The sequence below is a fragment of the Dermochelys coriacea genome, chromosome 7 (assembly GCF_009764565.3).
Source record: "Dermochelys coriacea isolate rDerCor1 chromosome 7, rDerCor1.pri.v4, whole genome shotgun sequence".
Taxonomy (NCBI): Eukaryota; Metazoa; Chordata; order Testudines; family Dermochelyidae; genus Dermochelys; species Dermochelys coriacea.
In genome coordinates, this window is record NC_050074.1 from 114453968 (window position 1) to 114466386 (window position 12419).

Genomic DNA, 12419 nt, shown 5'->3' on the forward strand with positions numbered 1-12419 from the left:
GCTCGTGGCTGTTTCAGTTCACTGGCAAATCTGAAGACTGAATTTTTTTTCAAAACTTTTGGCAAATCAAAAAGTTGAAAAAAGTCACCTGAGGTCAAATGCAAGATTTTTGTTTCGAGACAATTGAAACACTTCATTCTGCTTTTGAGCACTTTAAGATGTGTTTGTTTAACATTTTTGGTTCAAGATTTCCTTTAATTTTATTTTTAAAAAAATAAGCAATTTATTTCGAAAATATCAAAATGTTTTGAAGGTTTTTGTTGTGTTAGGGGAGATTTTTTTTTTTGACTGAAACAATTGAGTGAAATCAACATGAATTCACAAAACACCTCAGGTTTCAGAGTAGCAGCCGTGTTAGTCTGTATTTGCAAAAAGAAAAGGAGTACTTGTGGCACCTTAGAAACTAACAAATTTATTTGAGCATAAGCTTTCGTGAGCTACAGCTCACTTCATCGGATGAAGTGAGCTGTAGCTCATGAAAGCTTATGCTCAAATAAATTTGTTAGTCTCTAAGGTGACACAAGTACTCCTTTTCTTTTTGCAAAACACCTCAGTATCATTGAATCTGCAAAAGTTTTTTTTCCCACCAAAAAAGCTTTGACTTATTTTTTTTTTTTTTTTTTTTTTTTTTTTTACCAGCTCTAAAGAGAACCGAACAGAATAGCAGACAGGCCTGTGGTTGTATGTTTAGTGGTAGAACTTTCCACTGTCCTTTAGCTTTTGTGCATCAGTCTCACATGCATGCATTACTCTTGCTCTTTCTCTTTATGTGCTGGGGGAGGAAGTAAAAGACCTGACTTTTCTTCTGAAACCCACAACTAGGTCCATCTCCTCCGCCCCGAGCCAGTGCAATGTTATGCATTTTGAATAAGATTCATAGTACTACTCATGAGGCACCTGTTCTGCAGTGTGAAATCGCCTTCGCAAGAGATTTTATCAGATGCAAATAATGGAAAAGGACTTAAATAAAGTCCTAATTGTGTCCTAGAACAGTCACTCCAGTCATCATCCATCTTCGTATTAAACTAGTGAATTTCAACTACTCAGCCCTGCTGGCATCTCTCTCTTCTCTTCCCCTTCTCCCCACTCCCTTTTAAACTTCTATTTATATTCTCTCCGTTGTCTCTGCCAGAAGATCTCATGTGGCTACATTAGGCCTTTTCAAAAAGAAAGTTGGATTATAGTGATGTTTCTCCCCATAGGACACAGCATAAAAGGAAGCTACAGTATAACTTCATTATAGATGTACTAAATCTGGCCTATTTAAATGGAAAGCTTAATGATGCTAGGAAAGGCAGAAGTGCTTTAGTTCTGGAAACCGAAGCTGCTATTTTGTTGTTTACTGAAACTGACTGGTTGACGCTAACATAAATTCTGTTATGGGAAGATGGAAAAGAGAAGATTCAGGGATAGCGGCCGATATGTTCCCCAGAAGTTTATTTTCACATAATCAGGTTGTGTTGTTGTGTTCTGAGATTTAATAATATTTATGGCAAATGGGTTATAAAAAATAACTATACAGCCACATGTCCTTTAACATTTTGGAATAAATTCCAATTTATTTGTGCTTTTATATATGGACCACTGGCTTCTTTGTTCACGTAAGCAGCATTGACCTCAGAAGAGTGCTTTTGGTTATTGACTTTGGCTGGGTTGAAGTGGTTTGTGCCTACGGAAAAGGCAACTGCTAAAAAACCTTGTCTTTGGGGATAATGCCAGAATAAACAATCTTCTGTGAGCTCACAATTGACATCAGACCACAGTCTGCATAGTTGAGGGGGAACTAAAAAACAAAAATCCTGGTGACAGTGCAGCAAGTAACATGTCATATTTCATGTTTTTCCAGATTTTGGTTAAACTAATTTTTCTCTCTCCAATGTAGGAGTCTTAGTGCTGCTGAAAGATGCTAATACGTCTACACAGAAAAAAAAAACAGTCTCAGAGCCCAGGTCAACTGATTTGGGCTTGTGCTGTGGAGCTAAAAGTAGCAGATGCTCAGGCTGGAGCCTGGACACTGAACCTTCCCCTCTTCTTGCCAGGTTTCAAAGCCAGGACTCCACCCTGAATGTCTACACCATTACTCTGAGCACCTCAGCGTGAGCCTGTGTCAGTTGCCCTGGGCTCTGAGCCTCGCTGGTGGGGGGGTGTTGCTATGTTGACGTACTCTTAGAGTGCAGCTCTGTAACGGCAATTTCTCAGTTCAGGAACTGAAAGCTAGATTTCCCACTGAGGTATTGAAACACCTAAAGATGCAGCTAGATGATTTTGCAAATCCCACCTGCATGTTAAGGTGGCCAGTAATTTAGGCCTGAGGCTCTAAACACAGTTTTTATACCCGTCTAACTTCATTGGTGAGGGGGGGTCATTTGTTATTTTGAACTGAGATGTAATAGAGTGGATGCAGTATAAAGGTGCCTTCTACTGATGTAGTTTAATCCCCTTCCCATAAGGGTAGGAGCACACTTATAACTGTAGCCACAGTAGGGGTGTGGGGTGGCCAACGTGAGCCTGAGAAGGAGCCAGAATTTACTAATGTACATTGCCAAGAGTAATGCGTCAGCGGCCTCCTAGCACCTCCTGCCTGCCGGCAGCCCCGCCAGTCAGTGTCTCCCGCTGGCTGCAATCAGCTGTTTCGCGTGTGCAGGAGGCTCTGTGGGGGAGGACCAAGGGCATGGCAGCCTCAGGGGAAGAGGCAGGGGCCTTGGGGGAAGGGGTGAAGTAGGGGCAGGGCCTGTGGCAGAGTCAGGGGTTGAGCAGCGAGCACCCTCTGGCACATTGGAAAGTTAATGTCTGTAGCTCCAGCCCCGGAGTCAGCACCTATGCAAGGAGCCGCATATTAACCTCTGAAGAGCTGCATGTGGCTCCGGCTCTACAGGTTGGCCGCTCCTGCTTTAGCTACTAAACTGTGCAGTCTTGTGTGACTTGTCATACTGGTGTGGAAAGTCCCCCTGGAACATCACTGGAAGTGAGAGCAGAGCCAGCCCCAGAATGAACAGGAGTATCATCTTTCAAGCCCACTCCCTCCCGAAGGAGGTGCCATCTGTAGGGGAGAGAGTGCTTGTTCCTACTGCTCAAGCTAACTATAATTCATAACATGTACGGTTTGGATCAGACCACTGAGAAGGAAATGTCAAAACATTACAAGCCAAGAGGAGCTGGCCCAAAAGACAGCTGGCCCTGCTGGTCTTAACAGAAAAGTCCCTCCCCCACCTCCAAAACCATGATCTTTTGAAACAATTAATGGCTGAGAGAATCTAAAGCATCTTTGGAATGTATAAAAGTCAAAGACTTTGTATAGTCGAGTAGCTAAACAGCTCCTGCTTTTGTTTATATTGGGCCTAATTTGTCTCCCTTTCATCCCTGCCAGTCAGAAATCACTGTCTGGAAGTCAAGGCAACCCTATTGGCAGAAGAGGAGAACCAGGCCCCTGGACTTTCATGCACAGAATTTCACAGTGCTTCACAGAGAGAAGCAGTAAGACCTCCAAAGCAACAGGGTTCTGAGAATGAAGCTTCTGCCCATGGTCTCAAGCAGGGACTTCTTTCCCCTCCCACCGAAGAGCTGGCTGTGACGGATGGATCACAGAAATCCCCTGGGGATTGCCAGCTGATGTGCCAAGACTACTTCTGCCCCTGCTTTCCTGCCCTGTCAGCTTAGGACTTCAGTGCCCTGCCTGGTTTGAGCCAGATCTGCTAGCCTGCTGCAAACCCAGACCCAGGTCTGAACCACGTCCCCTAACAGCTGTAGGCTTAACTGAAAGCAGCTTACAGAAGTGTTCCTGTCTTTAACATTCAGATGCCAACTCCCAATGGGGTCCAAATCCCAAATAAATCCATTTTACCCTGTATAAAACTTATACAGGGTAAACTCATAAATTGTTCACCCTCTATAACATTGATAGAGAGATATGCACAGCTGTTCTCCCCCCATACATATTCTGGGTTAATTAATAAGTAAAAAGTGATTTTTAAATACAGAAAGTAGGATTTAAGTGGTTCCAAGTAGTAACAGACAGAACAAAGTGAATTACCAAGCAAAATAAAATAAAACATGCAAGTCTAAGTCTAGTACAGTAATGAAAACTGAATACAGATAAAAATCTCACCCTTAGAGCTGTTTCAATAAGTTTCTTTCACAGACCGGACACCTTTCTAGTCTGGGCACAATCCTTTCCCCTGGTACAGCTCTTGTTCCAGCTCAGGTTGTAGCTAGGGGATTCCTCATGATGACTCCTCTTTGGGCTGTTCCACCCACTTGTATTTCTTCTGCATAAGGCGAGAATCCTTTGTCCCTCTGGGTTCCCACCCCTCCTTCTCAATGGAAAAACACCAGGTTAAAGATGGATTCCAGTTCAGGTGACAGAGTAGCAGCTATGTTAGTCTGTATCTTCAAAAAGAAAAGGAGTACTTGTGACACCTTAGAGATTAACAAATTTATTTCACGAAAGCTTATGTTCAAATAAATTTGTTAGTCTCTAAGGTGCCACAAGTACTCCTTTTCTTTTTAATTCAGGTGACATGATCACATGTCCTGTGAGACCTCCAAGCCTTCATTCCTCTCAGCCTGACTCACAGGAAGGCCTGCCTGCAAACAGAGCCATCCACAGTCAATTGTCCTGGTTGATGGGAGCCATCAAGATTTCAAACCACCATTAATGGCCCATACTTTGCATAATTACAATAGACCCTCAGAGTTATATTTCATATTTCTAGTTTCCGATACAAGAGTGATACATTTATACAAATAGGATGACCACACTCAGTAGGTGATAAGCTTTGTAATGATACCTTACAAGAGACCTTTTGCAAGAAGCATATTTTAGTTACATTATATTCACACTCATCAGCATACTTTCATAAAATCATATAGAGTGCAATGTCACACTGGCTATCTCCCACCTGCAACCACTGGCCCACCCCAAACATTGACCTAGTTGCTGCTTCGCTTCCCTTTGCACTTTCTCTGAGGAAAGTGGCCCTGGCAGACGCCCATCGCTTCCAGGAACAAGAGAGTAACCTGGACTGAAGTACAGGATGGGCTATCTGTGGGGATATTAAGTTTATTGCAGCTTATGTTCATGAATGAGAGAAGTGTGGGGTTCTGAGCTTTCTTGTACAGTGAGCCACATGCCAGTGTCACTTACCACAATTTGTTCCACAATACCCTACATCTGGGGTACCGGATAGTTTATGGCTTTAGTGATGGGCTAGAGAGAGAGCTGTACACTGTTTGAATCTGAGCCACTGGAGGCTCTAGGAAATAAAGTGATAGCCTCCATTCAGTTCCTAGTGAACAAGTGTGCATGTGACAACCCCTGCTCCCCATTACCATTCTCAGAAGAGAGGCAGGAGAACTGTGAGTGGCTTGTGGTGGCTGAAATAACGTTCTACTGCTGGAGAAGACGCCTTCCATAACAGGCTGGAAGCACAGGGGCTTTGGTGTTGTACCTTTATTCCAGGACTACCCACATGATTTAGGCCCTGTTCCTCGGGAGAGAACCTGGTCGGAGGATGATGACAAAAAGTGCCACTCTTATTCCCTGATCCCTGGATAATGCAGGGTCTTGTCTGGCGTCCACACAAGTTAGAGCAGCCTCGTGGTTCAACCCAAGGGGCTGATACAGCATTTTGGGGTTACCAGAGTGCAGCATTGCTCTGGCCATGGCATCCATCCTTAGTCTCATCTCCAGTGTGCCTCCCATAACACTTGGAGATTCTCCAAGCTCAGGAAATCCTCACTTTCCTGATTACGATAGCTTTATAGCCCATTTGTACTACCAGATCACAGTGGCACAAAGAGGCTGGAATGGGGCCCTGAACCTAGCTGTTAGTTGCTGCAATTCTTGGTCAAACAAATTAATATCTTCTTTAAATGCCTCCTTTTAACATGCTTCTGGCCTACCATATGTGTTGCTTATTCAGATCTTTGCGAGGTGCTTTTAAACCTTCCTCAACCACATCTGTGAAGATGTCATAGCGGCGCTCCAGATAAATGCTCACACCTACTGCCACATGTAAAAATGTGCATGCACGCAACCTGGGCCTGACCATTACCATTTCTAAAGCTGTTCCAATTATGGCTCTGTTTCACGCACCCCCTGCCTTGCCTGAAGCCAGCCCCTGCCGCACCCCCTGCCCTGCCTCCAGCCACTCCGTCTCCAGCCACCCCCACACCCCCTGCCTGCAGCCAGCCCCTGCCGCATCCTCTGCCCTGCCCGCAGCCAGCCCCGCTGCACCCCCCTGCCCGAAGCTAGCCAGCCCTACACACCCCATCTCCAGCTAACCCCTGCTGCACCCCCCTGCAGCCCTGCCCAAAGCTAGCCAGCCCCATACCCCCTGTCTCCAGCCAGCTCCACACCCCCCCTTCCCTATCTCCAGCCCGACCTGCCTCCAGCCAGTCCCACACCCCCTTGCCTCCAGCCAACCCCACACCCTCCTGTCTCCAGCCAGCTCCGCACCCCCTGCCCTGCCTGCAGTCAGCCCCGCACCCCCGCCTCCAGCTAGCCATGCCCCATGTCCACTGGTGCCCTGCAGTAACCTGCTTCAATGAGGGGGACAGGGAGCAGCTGGGACCCACACATGTGCACACCCTAGGGTGACCAGACAGCAAGTGTGAAAAATCAGGATGGGGGTGGGGGATAATAGGAGCCTATATAAGAAAAAGACCCCAAAATTGGGACCGTCCCTATAAAATCAGGACATCTGGTCACCCTAGCACACCCCCAGGGAGTGGCAGGGACCCACACATGTGAAATGGAGCTCATTTCTAGTTCAGGCCCATCTTTTTAAAAAAGAACTTTAGGTAGGGTTAACATACATCCGTATTTTCCTGGACATGTCATACTTTTTGGTTCTTAAATTGCCGTCCGGGAGGACTTTTTAAATTTTAAAAAATCCTCCCGGGAAAATACAGACGTATGGTAACCCTACTGGTACAAAAAATACATACTGTGGCACATCCCTTAAACCAGAACTTTTTATAGGGAACCGGTTGTTAAGATTTTGGCAGCTCATCACTGATTGCAGGCCTGGAAAACTGTAGACAAATTGGAGGGAATATCAGAGGTTTGAAATAACAATGATTAAAGAGCTGGAGGGGCTTATTTATGAGGCAAGATTTATAAGAGCTCTTTCTCTCTAGTTATTTGTTGTTTTATCAAAGCAAAGGGGGAACTGTCTACAAGTATTCAAAAGGTGTAACAGCACAACTGAAAAAAAAGAAAAGGAGTACTTGTGGCACCTTAGAGACTAACAAATGTATTTGAGCATAAGCTTTCGTGAGCTACAGCTCACTTCATCGGATGCACCACTGAAGAAGAAGAACTGTAAAGTATAATTAGGACTAACAGAATAAACTGAGCAAAGGAAAAGATGCCATGAGTATCAGGAAGACAATTGTGCCTCTGAGGTCTAATAGACTGTAATAGTCTCCCCAAGAAAAAAGTAGAAGACTCATCAGTTGGGACACTTAAAACTAGACTGGACAAAGCACTGAACAATATATTGCAGAGACCAGTCCTATATTAGCATGGGGATAGATTAAATGACCTCAAAGCTCTCTTCATTTTCTGACATACTGAACCAAACTCTATTCTTACAGTGCAAATTAAGATTCACTCCTCTGAAGCTTAAGCATCCAACTGGTGAAAGAAGCTGCTTTGCTGCTCATGAGAGGCCATGAGACATCCACTAACTTCAGTGAGCTTTGGATCAGGTCCTGTGTGAAGAGAGGATCAAATCCAAAGTTAGCAGAAAGGAAGAAAGTGAGTCACAACAAAGATGCCGACAAACATTAGACATTCAAACCTGGACTGGAGCAAAAAGGAGATGCATAGATAAGTGTAATAACACAGTAGTAATGAATATAAATCGTTGGTCAATATTGGTACAGTTTCTTGAAACTGCAGAACCTAATGTAGCCCAGGGCTAAACAAAAAGGAAATGATCAAATTTCAACGTAGCGTTTCAGAACAAACAAAGCTATTTAGCGAGTGGCTGTCCCTGGTCTTAAAAAAATTATAATAGGGAAGAGACTCCTTTTCGTGGCCTTTGTGTTTTTCGACCAAGCTAGCTAGAGAAAGCAGCTTGGAGAAAAAATAGGAGAGCATAAAATTACAGCACATCAAGACACATGGTTAACTTGGCATTCACTAGCGATGGATGCAGTTATTAGTATGCAAAGGCTAGTCTTATGCTAGTCTAACACTTTCTCTAAAATATAATATGCAGCTCTGTTTTAAAGGGTAGTTAATTGGCCACAAAGATATGAGGATGTGGACAGCCCTGAAGGCTTGTTACATCTTAGACCTTGCTCATAAGAAAGAATAATGAAAAAAGTAGGGAACAGGTAGGAGTCTTCTATTGATCCTTTAGCCCTTGACATGCTCTAACAGGCAAATGGATGGGCCTGAGAATGCTTCAAATGAAGTGCTGCCCAAACCCCTATTGACTTCAGGGCTGAGGCTGGGAATTCTAACTCCTTGCATGAAGGAGTCCATGTAATTTCTAGGGCTGTCAAGTGATTAAAAACCATTAATCGTGATTAATCGCACTATTAATAATAGCATACCATTTATTTAAATATTTTTGGATGTTTTCTACATTTTAAAATATTGATTTCAATTACAACACAGCATACAAAGTGTACAGTGCTCACTTTATATTTTTATTACAAATATTTGTGCTGTAAAAAACCAAAAGCAATAGTATTTTTCAATTCACCTCATACAAGTACTGAAGTGCAATCTCTTTATCATGAAAGTTGAATTTACAAATGTAGAATTAGGTACAAAAAATTACTGCACTCAAAAACAAAACCATGTAAAACTTTAGAGCCTGCAAGTCCACTCAGTCCTACTTCTTGTTCAGCCAGTCACTCAGACAAACAAGTTTGTTTACATTTGCAGGAGATAATGCTGCCCATTTCTTGTTTACAATGTCACCTGAAAGTGAGAACAGACATTCGCATGGCACTGTTGTAGCCGGCGTTGCAAGATATTTACATGTCAGATGTGCTAAAGATTCTTATGTTCTTTCATCTTCAACCACCATTCCAGAGGACATGCATCCATGCTGATGACAGATTCTTCTAGATAATGATCCAGAGCAGTGCAGACAGACGCATCTTCACTTTCATTATCTGAGTCAGATGTCACCAGCAGAAGGTTGATTTTCTTTTTTGATGGTTCAGAATCTGTAGTTTCCATGTCGGAGTGTTGTTCTTTTAAGACTTCTGAAAGCATGCTCCACACCTCGTGCCTCTGAGATTTTGGAAGGCACTTCAGATTCTTAAACTTTGGGTTGAGTGCTTGTGGTGTTTAGATGTTGCTTGTAATTATTAGAATTTGGAGCACTGGCTGTTGGGAGTCTGAAAGGACAGGAAACAGGAAGGAGGGGGAGGATTTGAGAGACTGGGAGAAAGCTACAGAGGGTGCAGCAGCAGCTTGGTAAAGAGGTTTCCACTTTGAAAATAAAGTCCTGTTGAAGCTTGTTAGTACCTTGCCTGCTTAATACAACATTTTGGCGACAAAGATGGATCTTCTGCCTCTGAACCCACCTGAACCTTTTCTGTAAAGCCCAGGTGAGCCTCCAATTGCTTTTACTACCTGGATCCATATGTTTGAGACTTATCCGCTTGCAATCAGTGCTACAGAGATTTCTGAAGTAAGAAAGCTTGTTCTGCTATTCCACTGCCTTGGAGCAGAAGGGCAGCGTATATTTTACACTTTTCCCCTTGCAGATGATAAATATGAGACTGCACTCACTGCAGTAAAGAATGTTTTTGTGCCAAAAATGAATGTAGTAGCTAATCACTACATATTTCACCAGTGTGAGCAGAAACCGGGGAAACTATAATGCAGTATATTGCTTCCCTGAGGAGTCTGATTGTAATTTGTGACTTTGGGAATATGGCAGATGAGATGATTAGAGACCAGCTCATTGAGAAAACAACCATGCTTCATGTAAGAGAACGCTTACTTCTAGAACCACAACTTACACTAGAAAAAGCAATAACCATTGCTACTCAGATTGAGTCAGCTACAGCTGAAGCCAAAATAATGAGCATGGATACAGGAGGCACAGTCCAGGCTGTGATTTCTTTGCAGAAAAGTTCACTACCACTGCAGACATGCAAGAGGAAAACTAATGAAAACCACCGAATCAGCAAATTCAAAATACAGTAAAAGCATGTTTTCGCTGTGGATCCCCACAACACCTTGCAAGCTACACAGGATGTCCAGCAAAAGTAGCTCAGTGCAATCATTGAAAAAAAATTGGACATTTTGCTAAAGTATGTCGCAGTAGCCAGTTCAATCAACAGGTGCATGCAGTTACAATACCAGATGTTACTTTGCTGAGGGTGGACAAAATCACTACTGCACATATTCCAGAACAGATAAAGTGCACAGTAAACATTTCCGACATACCCTCAGGCAAACCACACTCTATTCAGCTAATGTTGGACACTGGCTCAGCAGTATCTATACTACCTGATTCCATCTATCTGCATTACTTTAAAGATGTGCCTCTTACTGAACCCAAACTTCACTTGGTGTGCTATTTGAAAAACCATATTACAGTACCTGCCTGCCTGCCAGTAATAGTTACTTTTGGTGATTGCTGTATAACTGCAGAGTTCTACATTGTCCACAAAGGCACTCCTATCCTTGGCAGAGATTTATTGGCTGCTTTAAATCTCAGGGTAGTTAACGGACGAATTGATCTTCCTCAGCAAAGCACTCTTGTGGTACACACACCAGTTTCAGCTGGGACCCAACACCAGGTTGAGGAGAAACTTGGTTGTGCTTATGGGTTTCTTCAAAAGTTAAAATGCAGAATAATGTGATGCCTGCACTTACCATTTTCAGTCAGGGAAGCTGTTTCAGAGGAACTTAGGAAACTTGTTCAAAAGGACATTATTGAAGAGATCGACTCCTTGGAATGGGTTTCACCTATAGTAGTGACACAGAAGAAGGGTGGAGGCATTTGCCTTTGTGTGGACTTAAGGGAGCCAAATAAAGCTATTGTGGTTGACAGTCATCCTCTTCCTCACATAGAAGAAGTATTTGTAGAACTCCATGGAGCAAAGATGTTTTCTACTCTTGATTTGCAGAGCGCATACCACCAGGTTATGTTGCATGGAGATGGGAGACACCTCACAGCATTTATTACACATTAGGGACAATTTTGATTTAAATGTGTTCCATACGGTCTCGCACTTGCCCCAAGTGCCTTTCAAAAAATGATGTCATTGATTCTGAAGAATCAACATGGAGTTCAGTGCTATCTGGATGATATCATCATGTTTGGAAATACTTCTGAGAAGCATGACAATAACCTGCAGTCTCAACTAAACTGCATCAGCCCAGCATGCCTCCAGCTCAATAGGTCCAAATACAAATTTAGACAAACTGAACTCTCCTTTCTGGAGCATACAATTTCACAGGCTGGACTAAAACCTGATCCAGATCATATCCTGGCAATTTCAAATGCTCCTCCTCCAACAGATTTGCAAACCTTACGTTCCTTCTTGGGTCTTACCTCCTGGTATGCGAAATTCATTCCCAATTATGCTTCTGTCATTGAACCATTACAGGAATTACTACAGAGAAGTTCAACCTTAGTGTGGACAACGGAGGCACAAGCTAGTTTCAAAACGGTGAAAGACTTGATTGTACATAGTCCAGTACTTGCACTATTCAGTCCTGCATTGCCCACAATTGTAACTACTGATGCTTCTGATTATGGACTTGGGGCTGTTCTCACACAACTGCATGAGGACAACACAGAGAGGACTGTTGCATTTGCTTCAAGGACACTAAGTAATGCTAAGAGAAAATATTCTACAGTTGAAAAAGAAGCACTTGCTTGTGTCTGGGCTACTGAAAAATGGAGAACTTACCTGTGGGGCCACACGTTCAAGTTGCGCACAGACCACAGCCCTTTGATGACGTTGCTCACCACGAAAGGACTGGGAAGAGCAGGATACTGTATTGCTCGATGGTCTGCAAGATTACTCTCTTTCAATTATGAACTGGAATACAAGCCTGGAAAAGAAAACGTTGTCACTGATTGCCTTTCTCTCCTGCCTTTGCCTTCACCAGATGGTCCACCGGAGGATGAGGATGTAGTGGTTGTGCTTATTACAAGCACTCTCACTGCAGTTACAAGAGAATAATTTCAAGCTGCTTGTTCAGCATATCCAATTCAATAAAAACCACAGGAATTTCTGACAAAGAGATGGCTCAGTCACCCTAAAAACCTTGACCCAGTTTTGCTGCCTTATTTTAGAGTTCGGGGTGAACTTTCTTTGTTTGATGGCTGTGTGCTACGAGGTACACACATCTCCTTGTTCCAGAAGAATTACAGTCAAAATCATACACCTGGCACACTATACTCATCAAGGAATTGTCCGAACCA